Source organism: Schistocerca americana, chromosome 7 (assembly GCF_021461395.2).
Source record: "Schistocerca americana isolate TAMUIC-IGC-003095 chromosome 7, iqSchAmer2.1, whole genome shotgun sequence".
NCBI lineage: Eukaryota > Metazoa > Arthropoda > Insecta > Orthoptera > Acrididae > Schistocerca > Schistocerca americana.
In genome coordinates, this window is record NC_060125.1 from 65,990,492 (window position 1) to 66,003,053 (window position 12,562).

The window sequence follows — 12,562 nt, forward strand, 5'->3', positions numbered from 1 at the left end:
AGGAATACTGTATCGTTGTCTTGCAGCACTTTTAATCCGAGCACTTCCTTTCTGATTTTTCATTCTTATTTTTCTCTCTTGGTTCTCATACATATTCTATAGTACCTCTCTTTCCTGTCGCTTACACCTACATTTCTGAGAATTTTGAATACTTTGCTCCATAATCTTGTACATGGCTGCACGTTCAGAGACCGTGAATAGTTACAATTGAAAGAAAATCAGCCCTCGGCCACTATTTTTAACAAACTAACCTGGTTTCGACATTGCTAGAAGTGTCTTCCTCATAATTTAAATCAAAGAATGGTCTATATTCTATAACACTGTCACAGAATTATGACTAAAAACGTATGATAGAGTATAAGTACGGAATCGTCGTGAAAGACTGGAAGTACTTATATGTCATTTATAAAATAATAAATATGTTAAAAGGGCATTAGTCACAAAAATATTAAAGAAAACTGTGATGGCGAGCCACTAAGGGCTGCTCGTTACTTGCGCGGTTACAGGTTGCAAACGGACTGAGGTGCCCGCGTTAACAAATGCGGCCAGGTGAACATGGCACAGCAACGAGCGCGCCATCTATTAGCCGTAGGTAGAACTAGGCTATTTCACACTGAAATATAGACAGAAATGATTATAAATAAACAGTATTTGGTACATAATGGAGAGAAATGTTTGTTTGATACTAGCATACAACGTAACATTTTGTCTACATCAAAGTTTATAACAGTAAGATAAAACATGAAAACATCATTATGAAAATGTAGAGAGGACTGAATGACAACTTGTAGAAAGCAATATTGACGTGAAATGCAGCCAAGAAACATTTGATAATTGAAAAACATAGGACTACCTTAGAAGGAAAGAAACATTTCGGCAATCTGCACAAGCAGACCCGAAGTCAGATACCGAGTAACGGCTTTATACCGTTGAAAAAAATTTTTGTTTCGTAGCTGTTGCTGTTCGTTAAGGATGAGGCTATCCTTTCGAGCAAAATGCTTGAAAATCTCTAATTCTTCTAGAATATCTAGTTTACGCCCTTTCTTTTCGGTGTGCAAAATGTTGCTATCGTAGATGACTTTAGGTGAATGACCTGTAATTAGAAGACGGTCGGTAAAAGACGAATTTTGGGGGCTAGTGCCATTTTTTCTTAGCAAGTGTTCTTTATATCTGGTAGTGAAGGCACGTCCTGTTTGACCTATATAGTACGAGGAGCAAGTATCACAGACAATTTTGTAGGCACCAGAACTTTCTAAAGGGGAACGCATAGAATGTAAATTATGAAGGATTTTTTTTTTTCAAATTGTTATTAGTAGAAAAAGCAACGTTGCAATCGTATTTCGAAGAATGCGTTGGATCTGTTAAGATAGGCCCCACGAAAGGAATAGAGAAATATTTTTTTGAGTTAGACTCGATAACAGAAGTGCCTAGCGTAGTAAGTCTTTTAGCAGTTTTCTTTTTAAGGACGTCATCTACTATGTTAGGCTAATACTCGTTGTTAACAGCTATTGTTTTAAGTAAATTGATTTCGTCGTTTAAGTTTTCGGTTGTTCGGTGAACATCAGAATGAAAGAAGGCTTTTTTATGCGATTGTGGATGAGTAGAAGATGCAGGAACGATCTGGTCGGTGTATGTTACTTTACGAAAAATATTGAAAGAAATTTTATTTGTTTTTATAATAAGCGTGAAGTCAAGAAAATTTAATTGACGGGCCTCATTTTCAAATTCGATGGTGAAAGAAATTTTCTCATGAAGATCATGACTGACGTTTATATGAGAAAACGGCTCATTTTATTTTTGAGATTTGTTTAGTAAATACTTTCGAAGCAATTATATTTAAATTGAAGCACAAGGTTCAAATATCTCGATTCTGAAAACCAGTTTTACTCAAAAACTGATGTTTCATTAGTATCACTATATATTTTTATTTATTAGTAGCTATTACTTGATTAAAACACCAATAACAATACATCGATAACTCTCTTAATACTTTGTCTAGAAAAAATACAAGTTCACTTTCGTAATCCTCTGATCGAACGGAATCGTTTGATATACAGGGTGTTCCCGTAAGAGCCTGCAAAAATTTGACAGGACATAGAGGATGCTACATCGAACAATTTAAGGTATAGAACCTGGAGTCGGAGAAGCCAGTTTAAGAAGAATATAAGAATACTGTGTACTTTATTATTTGCATTAGTTACAATTAACTACAAATACCATGAGTGACACAATGAACACAGCATTTGTACTGTATCTTACAAAATGTTCTCAAACTAACGGTTATCAATCTCAATGCAAGCATGATATCGGCGAACAAGATTCTGACGTACCATGAGAAATATTTCTGGCGTCTACAATTCTGGCAACTATTTCCACCACCGAATCCACTGGGGTCTCATACACATGTGACTTTAGATGTCCCCATAGTAAATAATCAAGGGGATTCAGGCTAAGTGACCTCGCAGGCCATGGAATCGGACCTCCCCTTCCAATCCAGTGACCAGGGAACTTACTAGTAATCAGGATCGTGCTCTTCGTTTCCTTGCAGGAAATAAAGAATGTGCATGTAAATAAACAGCAAAGCACATGTAAACTTGTACGCATTTTAGCTGTAAACAAGCTGGGAAACAGTAATGCTGGACAAAGACGTAGACAAGTCTACTTCCATATGTGCTTAAGCAGGCCCCTCCGACCCCAGCTTTCCTACCCCAAATTGTTCACTGGAGCATCCTCTATGTCAGGGGCGGGCAAACGCTGCACGCGGCTCATGAGCGCACAGCGCTGCACGTGTGCTGCTCGCGTGCAGGCGTCGACCGGGGCTGTGGCGACAGCCGGCAGGTTGCGGCAGTGTAGTGCCAGGCTAAGCGGCGGACGTTGATGCGAAGCGAGCACTATGTAGTGAACGTCGTATTTCAAGAAACGGAGAAGTGGAGATTTGCTATCTTTTAAAAAGTAATGGGTGAATCATTTTTTCTTTGTGCAAAAACGTGAAAATTCGAAATGTTTAATATGTGGCAGTATTCTCGCTGGTCAACGGAAGTTTAGTATTGAAGGCCATTATAATAAATTTCACTAGTACAATTTATTGTCAGATTCTGAGCGGATGGGGAATTGACTGAGCTTAAGAAGAGCGATCTGACGATACCAGATGAATCTGTCGTAGTTGGCCGGCCGGAGTGGCCGAGCGGTTCTAGGCACTACAGTCTGGAACCGCGCGACCGCTATGGTCGCAGGTTCGAATACTGCCTCGGGCATGGATGTGTGTGATGCCCTTAGGTTAGTTAGGTTTAAGTAGTTCTAAGTTCTAGGGGACTGTGACCACAGCAGTTAAGCCCCATAGTGCTCAGAGCCATTTGAATTTGTCGTAGTTGCCGTTGTCACGAGATATCTACGACTTTCTCTCGTCATGTCTCTCATATAACTGATTTAACATTTTATGGAGCACTGTTTTCAAGTTTTCAGGACGACAACAATAATAGCCCAGCGGTATGTGCAAGTTCTAAGACTGCGCTTAATATAGCGAGAGCTGGAAAACCGTTTGCTGAATTAATAAGTCTCGGTTAAGAGCAAACATCAGTGATGAAAATTTACGTAACTATTTATGTTTGTCTGTATGTAGAAATTTTGTTCCAGGTATTAAACGTATTGTAAACTCCACCTGTGATAATTAAATGAAACGTGTCGTAGGTAATAGGTACTCTTTCAAACCATGATTTATGTCAAGCACTCCTACTAACCTTATTCATTCACTCAATAAAGCAAGTTAGGAAACAAAACGCATTACAGAGGAAGGAACGGACAGAGGGTATGGTGGGGAGGGGAGATAAGCGGGTGGCCAGCTTGCCTCTGTGTGCACGCGGAACACGTGTTAACTGCACGCGTGCATGTGCACCGCACATGTGCAGGATTCCTGCCCGCCCCTGCTCTATGTCCTGTTACATCTTTGCACGCTCTTACGGAAACACCCTGTATATCATAATAACTTCATGTTAGATTTTTATTTATGTATTTTCCTAGAGATTTTTGCATTTGTATGTTTGTAGCTTCCCTCCCCATTTCACCCCGGTTCCATCAGTAAGTCATAAACAAGATTCGTAAGCGAGCAGAGCGTCATTTGGATACAATGAATTATGATAAGTACAAATTAAAATTATATGAACCTAATTTTGTTCTGAAGACGCGACGTGGCAATAGCGTCACCAGATACCAGACTAAACTCAGCAGTCCCACGTGAAGATGGAACCATTGTGTGGACAGTTTTGAAGAAGACCGGCTTAGCTATATTGGCCACAATGACTAAGCCAGATGCAAAATGCCTTTGGTTTTGTACTAAACAATAAACAAACATCATTCATACACTCCTGGAAATTGAAATAAGAACACCGTGAATTCATTGTCCCAGGAAGGGGAAACTTTATTGACACATTCCTGGGGTCAGATACATCACATGATCACACTGACAGAACCACAGGCACATACACACAGGCAACAGAGCATGCACAATGTCGGCACTAGTACAGTGTATATCCTCCTTTCGCAGCAATGCAGGCTGCTATTCTCCCATGGAGACGATCGTAGAGATGCTGGATGTAGTCCTGTGGAACGGCTTGCCATGCCATTTCCACCTGGCGCCTCAGTTGGACCAGCGCTCGTGCTGGACGTGCAGACCGCGTGAGACGACGCTTCATCCAGTCCCAAACATGCTCAATGGGGGACAGATCCGGAGATCTTGCTGGCCAGGGTAGTTGACTTACACCTTCTAGAGCACGTTGGGTGGCACGGGATACATGCGGACGTGCATTGTCCTGTTGGAACAGCAAGTTCCCTTGCCGGTCTAGGAATGGTAGAACGATGGGTTCGATGACGGTTTGGATGTACCGTGCACTATTCAGTGTCCCCTCGACGATCAGCAGTGGTGTACGGCCAGTGTAGGAGATCGCTCCCCACACCATGATGCCGGGTGCTGGCCCTGTGTGTCTCGGTCGTATGCAGTCCCGATTGTAGCGCTCACCTGCACGGCGCCAAACACGCATACGACCATCATTCGCACCAAGGCAGAAGCAACTCTCATCGCTGAAGACGACACGTCTCCATTCGTCCCTCCATTCACGCCTGTCGCGGCACCACTGGAGGCGGGCTGCACGATGTTGGGGCGTGAGCGGAAGACGGCCTAACGGTGTGCGGGACCGTAGCCCAGCTTCATGGAGACGGTTGCGAATGGTCCTCGCCGATACCCCAGGAACAACAGTGTCCCTAATTTGCTGGGAAGTGGCGGTGCGGTCCCCTACGGCACTGCGTAGGATCCTACGGTCTTGGCGTGCATCCGTGCGTCGCTGCGGTCCGGTCCCAGGTCGACGGGCACGTGCACCTTCCGCCGACCACTGGCGACAACATCGATGTACTGTGGAGACCTCACGCCCCACGTGTTGAGCAATTCGGCGGTACGTCCACCCGGCCTCCCGCATGCCCACTATACGCCCTCGCTCAAAGTCCGTCAACTGCACATACGGTTCACGTCCACGCTGTCGCGGCATGCTACCAGTGTTAAAGACTGCGATGGAGCTCCGTATGCCACGGCAAACTGGCTGACACTGACGGCGGCGGTGCACAAATGCTGCGCAGCTAGCGCCATTCGACGGCTAACACCGCGGTTCCTGGTATGTCCGTTGTGCCGTGCGTGTGATCATTGCTTGTACAGCTCTCTCGCAGTGTCCGGAGCAAGTATGGTGGGTCTGACACACCGGTGTCAATGTGTTCTTTTTTCCATTTCCAGGAGTGTATTTTTTTTCTTATTTACAAAAACAAGATCACCTCAAACAGAAAAATGGATCCGTGGTCTTGCATTTCCGGAGAGCCAACGATCACAAGCTACGTGTATCCACAGCGTTTGTGACGTTGAGAATCCGCTGATGCCGGCTGGCTTTGTAAGCTAAATAACGGACAGTTAATATGTCTCGGGGTCACCACAGAAAATGTAACTCGTGCTGCTGATTATGAACTGTGTCTACTATGAGTTTCTTGACTGTTGTAGTGTGGATGTCGTTTGGACCAGTAAGAGATGAAAATTAGGTGTTTCTGTCAGATTTCTTGGAATCTAAATAGGTGGTCACATGTCACAACACAGCAGATGACTCGCCAGCTCAGTGCTTGGCAATATCTCACAGTGTGGGCAATGTAGTAACACACAACTGTCCCTGCGCGCACGATTAGTTGTATTACCTGGGTGTCACAAGTCAAAGATTACATAGAGAGCACCGTCATGTGATACTCACACTACGAAAAAAAAATGGTTCAAATGGCTCTGAGCACTATGGGACTTAACAGCTGTGGTCATCAGTCCCCTAGAACTTAGAACTACTTAAACCTAACTAACCTAAGGACATCACACACATCCATGTCCGAGACAGGATTCGAACCTGCGACCGTAGAGGTCGTGCGGTTCCGGACTGCGCGCCTAGAATCGCACGGCCACCGCGGCCGGCGCTACGAAAAAGCTCGACTAATGTGTCACTATGCAACTCGCACGTCACATCTTTTCTGCTGATTGGTAAGCTTGCTATTCGTTGAAAAGACAAGTCAAGACCGTTTAGGGAGGGGCTATTGTAGATACACTATGCATGAGAACATTGTTGACACTGCTTGAAATACCAACGTAAATAACGTGTCCAGAAAGATTCTTTTTCTGTATAGTTGAGTCTATGCTGCTTCGAAAAATTCTGACACATGAGAGCCGATGCTGACTGATACTCGAATTCTATCCCGTTCTACCGACTGATCTACGTGTATGTGGAAGAGAGAGACGTACTGTCAGATTTACGCTCTGAGGCATGCCTTTATGCTTTAGTCGGTAGCAGCTACAACACTGCAGGTCGATGCCCGATCCATACGGTGTTCACTCGCCCGCAATCTGCGGGAGAGAGAGGGAGCTAAACTTCGCACAGCTTTGCGGAAGTTGCCAAAGATGACAGACACTGCCTGGCTTAGCGAAACAGCCACCAGCGTGACTTGCATACCGGTGCACAACTGACGCAGATAAACGAGGACCTCGAAGTTGCAGTGAGCGCTCGCTGGATATGCCCCACGCTGCATTCTGAGATGGTTAGCCACGTGCCCTCTTAGGTCCGTGGCAGAGGCTGATAGGTGTCTGTTTTAACCTGCCATCTTTCATATGTCCCATTTATTTGTATGTGGATCACTGGCACGAACTTTTGCTTCTGTGGCGGTAACGCATTGATCGATTTATACATTCTCTCTGCTACATTGGCCCTACTTAGGTGTTTGCCTGTAGTCTTTCGAGCGAGTTTAGCTCATCCAGTGAATATTGAGAGCGTACTCGCCTTGGTGGGCAAGATAGATTTCGAAATGAGGAAGTGGCAGTTTGAATGTAGCAGTCACTTGGAGTGTGGTTGCGAGCAAGAGGAGAGTGCTGACTATGAAGTGCTAGCTAAAAATTGTATGTAATTGTCCGACAGTCGTCCGAGACATTCTGTTTTTGCACTGCTTTGGTCCGAAGTGGTAATGAATGTCGCTACAATGAGATGCACTGAAAGGGACAGAGAGAGCTTTGCGTGAGTGCAGTATGAGTTCGTATCGAGGGCGTGAAAACAAGAAGCATGTACCGCCCCTCTCTGTCCGTCTGTCTAATCTGAAACAAAAGGAAATGTATATATGAAGACGGTATCTGTTCTTTAGGACTTGTCCGAAAAAGCAGTTACCATCAGTGACCATGCGGCTCGTTAGAATGAAATTACAATAAAATGAATACCCCTAGCTGCATATAGGCGTTGATATAAGTCAACGGGGACAGTTGAAAATGTGTGCCCTGACGGAGATTCGAACCCAGCCTCTGCTGCTTACATGGCAGACGCTCTGTCCATCTCAGCCACCAAGGACACAGAAGATAGTGCGACTACAGGGACTTATCTCTGGCACGCCTCCTGTGAGACCCACATTCCCCACTTATTATCCCGCAATATATTCATTTTGGGACAATAAGTTGTGAATGTGGGTCTCATGGGAGGCGTGCCAGAGATAAGTCCCTGCAGTCGCAGTCTTCTCTGTGTCCTTGGTGGCTCAGATGGATAGAGCGTCCCCCGTGTAAGTAGGAGATCCCAGATTCGAATCCCGGTTGGAGCACACATTTTCAACTGTCCCCGTTGACTTATATAAACGCCTGTATGCAGGTAGGAGTATTCATTTCATTGTAAAAACCAGGAAATGTGCGCTTTTTCCTTACATTGGAACACTGTGGTTGCCTACGTCTTCGTGTCGAACAGATTAGGCTGGCGCCAGCGACTGCGATCAGTGTGTGTCCGACCTTCCTCTGTTGGTGAACTGAATATAACTCGTGACCGGTTGTACGAAGTCGATAAATAGCTCCTGCACTTTTAATACTATTTTCATACGTCTGTTAACGAATAGATCTTTTTGTAATTATGCTGAGAGCAGCACGTATTTGTACATTATTCAGTTGAACAGTGTAAGGCTTTTGTAAATTTTATTAACTGAAGCATGAATTTTAACAGATAGTAGAACAGGCCAGACGTGAGGCGTAGCTCAACAACTACAAAGGGCGTTCAAAAAGTTTTGCACAGTCTTCTCTATTTTTTTTTATTTTTTGCAGGAGGAGAATGAAATTTTTTGAGAACATACTTCGAACATTTAGCTATACATTGAGCCTACTCAGTGTAGCCTCCATCAGCTGTGACGCATCTGGCCCAACGTTCTTTCCATGATGTAAATGCACTTTGGTAAAATTCTGGGGATTTACTTTTACACCATCACTTGACATGGGAAATAAGATCTTTCTCACTATCAAATGTTTTACCGCGCAGGTGGGCCTTCAGACGACCAAAGAGGTAAAAATCAGACGGAGCCAAGTCCGGACTGTAGGGAGGATGAGGAACAATTTTCCAACCCATTTTCCTGATTTTCTCGTGCGTCATCACCGCTGTATGGGGTTTGGCATTGTCATGGTGCAGCCTGATGAGCTGACCCTGAAGCTATGGTCTCTGGGTCTTAATGGCACGTCGCAGCTTGCACAATGACAAACAGTAACGGTCCCGGTTAATTGTGGAGTCAGGTTACAAAAAGTCAACGAAAATGACACCGCACTGATCCAAGAAGATGAAGGTCAGCACCTTTCGGCCTACTGTTCCTGAAAGTCTTGGTTTCTTCTTCCGAGGGGAACCTGGATGACGCCACTCCATGGATTGGGTTTTGCTCTCAAGTTCGGACAAAAACAACCATGTTTCATCCTGGGTAATGACGGCGTCAAAACACTGTTTCCACTCTCCAGTAAAGGTCTTCATGAGACCCTCGCACACAATCTTCCTCATGTTTTCATTTCTCTTGTCAATAATATAGGCACCCAACGTGGACGGATTTTTCTGTACCCTAATGACTGTACCAGTGATACTACACTACCTAATGACAAATGAGTCTTTTCAGCAAGCTGACGTGCCGTCACACGTCTGTCATTTTGTATGATTTGATCAGTAGTCTCCTTATTCACATCACTCACTGCCGTCGATGGCCTACCGCGTCATGGATTGTCCAGTAGAGAGAAATCACCTTCTTTAAACCCCTGCAACCACCGCTGGATACTGTTGTGATACACTGTGTCCTCCCCATAAACAGGGAGCAACTTCCTGTGAATCGACGTGCAAAGTCATCGCCGGTCTTGAAGAGGAACTCCATCACCGACCGTTGTCGCAACCAGACATCTGCCTCACGGTCCATTATGGCTCACCTGTAAATAAGAGAAAATACTTTTATATACCAACTTATAGCTAAATGTTCCAAGTATGTTCACAAAAAGTTTCATTCTCCTCCCGAAAAAAATAAAAAAGTTAAAACTGTGCAAAACTTTTTGAACGTCCTTTGTATACGGAAGCGATTAAACAAAATATTCTCTTAAATAATCCATGTCAGTTTTTTAAAATCAAAAAACCATGTCTGCTCGTAGTACATGCTCACAAAGAACAACTTTTTGGATTACTAAATTATTTTCAGATCAGATAAGGTAGGTCACTTCGAGAGTTTCGAGACGACAGCTACTCAACATTTTTTTCACTTGTTTTGTGGTGGGGCGTTGCGAGGTCATTTCTACGAAATATAACAACTTCATTTATAAAAACATGAATTTGAGTTTCTGTCTTGCTAATCTAGTATAGTTGCTTGTAGAACCACGAGTAAGATGATCAGACTATTTTGTTCATTTGAGCCTATTCACTTTTTAAGGAAGTTTTATATAAAAGATGCTCTAAGGTCTAACTAGTAGTAGAACAAAATGGGTTCTGCCACACTCTGTATTGTCACCAGATTTCCACCTCCTCTCCCATTCACCCACCCACCCACCCCCCTCTGACGTGATGCGCTATCGCTAGATTTCTTGTCTTACTCCCCCCCCCCCCCCCCCCCCCCAACTCCAACTCCGACAAAGACCATTCGTGCAATGCATAAAATGATGGGAAATTCAAATTGCCCTGTTGTGCTACATGGGTTTTACCTCATTCCTGTGTCAACATAGTGACAGTATAGCTATTGCACTAAACGTGAACTGGTGGGTTCAAATGGTTCAAATGGCTCTGAGCACTGTGGGACTTAACAGCTGTGGTCATCAGTCCCCTAGAACTTAGAACTACTTAAACCTAACTAACCTAAGGACATCACACACATCCATGCCCGTGGCAGGATTCGAACCTGCGACCGTAGCAGTCACGCGGTTCCGGACTGCGCGCTAGAACCGCGAGAGAACTGGTGGGAAACAAAAAAATCGAAGGTGAAACACTCTCCTATTTTACGTAAATTGAGATGGAGAGGGGAAGAAAGGAAAGGAAAGAGAGGAGATCTTTTTGTCAACTGCATTGGGATATGATACGGAATCAGTGGCGACGAGTGAAAATGTATACAAGATCAGGATTCGAACCTGGGATCTAATGCTTTCTAGAGAGGTGCGTTAACCACTGCGGCGTCCGGGACACAGCATTATCACAACTGTGCAGACTATCTCGGCATGCCTCATTGCCAATCCACACTCCCATCGACCGCCACTATCCACAGTCCCTGTTCATTTTCTCCAAGTTCACTTTTTTGAGACTCCCACTGGAAGTTGGACGTATGTGTGTATCCACACTGAAGAAGTTGGATCCATTGTCCAGTTAAGCATACCAATTATATGAATACATTATGTCCGTTCTTTCCGACTTGTCCAAAAGAAGAGACACCACACACTGCCTGTTGTTTCAGACGTGTCCGAAAGAACGAACACTATACATTCATATAATCGTTACACCTAGCTGGGCAACGGTTCCACCTACCCCACCCGGATGCACAAATACGTCTGACTAGTGGGAATCTCAGAGTAGCGAACTTGGAGGAAATGGACGGGGTGTGCAGATAGGTGGCGATGGATTGGACTGTGGATCAGCCATGAGGCATACCAAGATAGTCCTCGCAGTTGCAACAATGCTATGTCCAGATGGCGCAGAGGTTAACGTGCCTGCCTAGAAAGCAGGAGATCCTGGGTTCGAATCCCACTCCAGTACAACAGACACCACACATCCATATAAACACATAATATAAACATTGTCCTGTTGATATGAAATTAAAAAAAAATTAAAATGACGGATCTGTGCCGATTCTAGGACCAATTTCACCCACTCCTCACCTCTCCCTGTACCAGTTATGGCACAAAGGGCACTGTCTCACCTGTGTCCTAAGATGTTTTTCCTCTTGCAGGTCCAAGCTGGCATGCTCCACTACTGGCCATTAAAATTGCTACACCATGAAGACGACGCGCTACAGAAGCGAAATTTAACCGACGGGAAGAAGATGCTATGATATGCAAATGATTAGCTTTTCAGAGCTTCCACACGAGGTTGGCGCCGGTGGCGACACCTACGACGTGCTGACGTGAGGAAAGTTTCCAACCGATTTCTCGTACACAAACAGCAGTTGACCGGCGTTGCCTGGTGAAACGTTGTTGTGATGCCTCGTGTAAGGAGGAGTGCCACCTCCACCTATACGCAGTCCCTGTCCATATCCTCCATGCTCGCTACTCTGAGATTCCCGCAGGAGGTCGGACGTACTTGTTCGTCCGCACTGAAGAAGGTGGATCCCTTGCCCATCTACGCTAATCAATTACATGAATGCATCTGTTCCTTCGGACATGTCCGAAAGAACAGACACCACACACGCATATCATATTTCACAAGGTGAAAGTAGATACCGCCTACAGGAAAATCAAAGAGTTCTTTGTAGAAAAGAAAAGCAACTGTATGAATATCAAGAGCTCAGATGGGAAATCATTACTAAGCAAGGAAGTAAACTTGCAGGCAATATTATAGAAAGAAAACACAGATGAAGATGCGATAGGAGATATGATACTTCATGAAGAATGTGACAGAGCACTGAAACACTTAAGTCGACACGAGGCTCGAGGAGTAGACGACATTCCGTCAGAACTACTGATACACTGCTGGCCATTAAAATTGCTCCACCACGCAGATGACGTGCTACAGACGCGAAATTTAACCGACAGGAAGAAGATGCTGTGATA

The 12,562-nt window shown here is 44.6% G+C and overlaps 1 non-coding gene across 1 annotated transcript; it reads left to right on the forward strand.

The window, feature by feature from the left end:
* Window positions 1–11,476: 11,476 nt before the first annotated feature.
* On the forward strand, window positions 11,477–11,550 carry Trnas-aga. Its single transcript has one exon. It is a non-coding gene; the product is annotated as a tRNA-Ser (tRNA).
* Window positions 11,551–12,562: the final 1,012 nt, after the last annotated feature.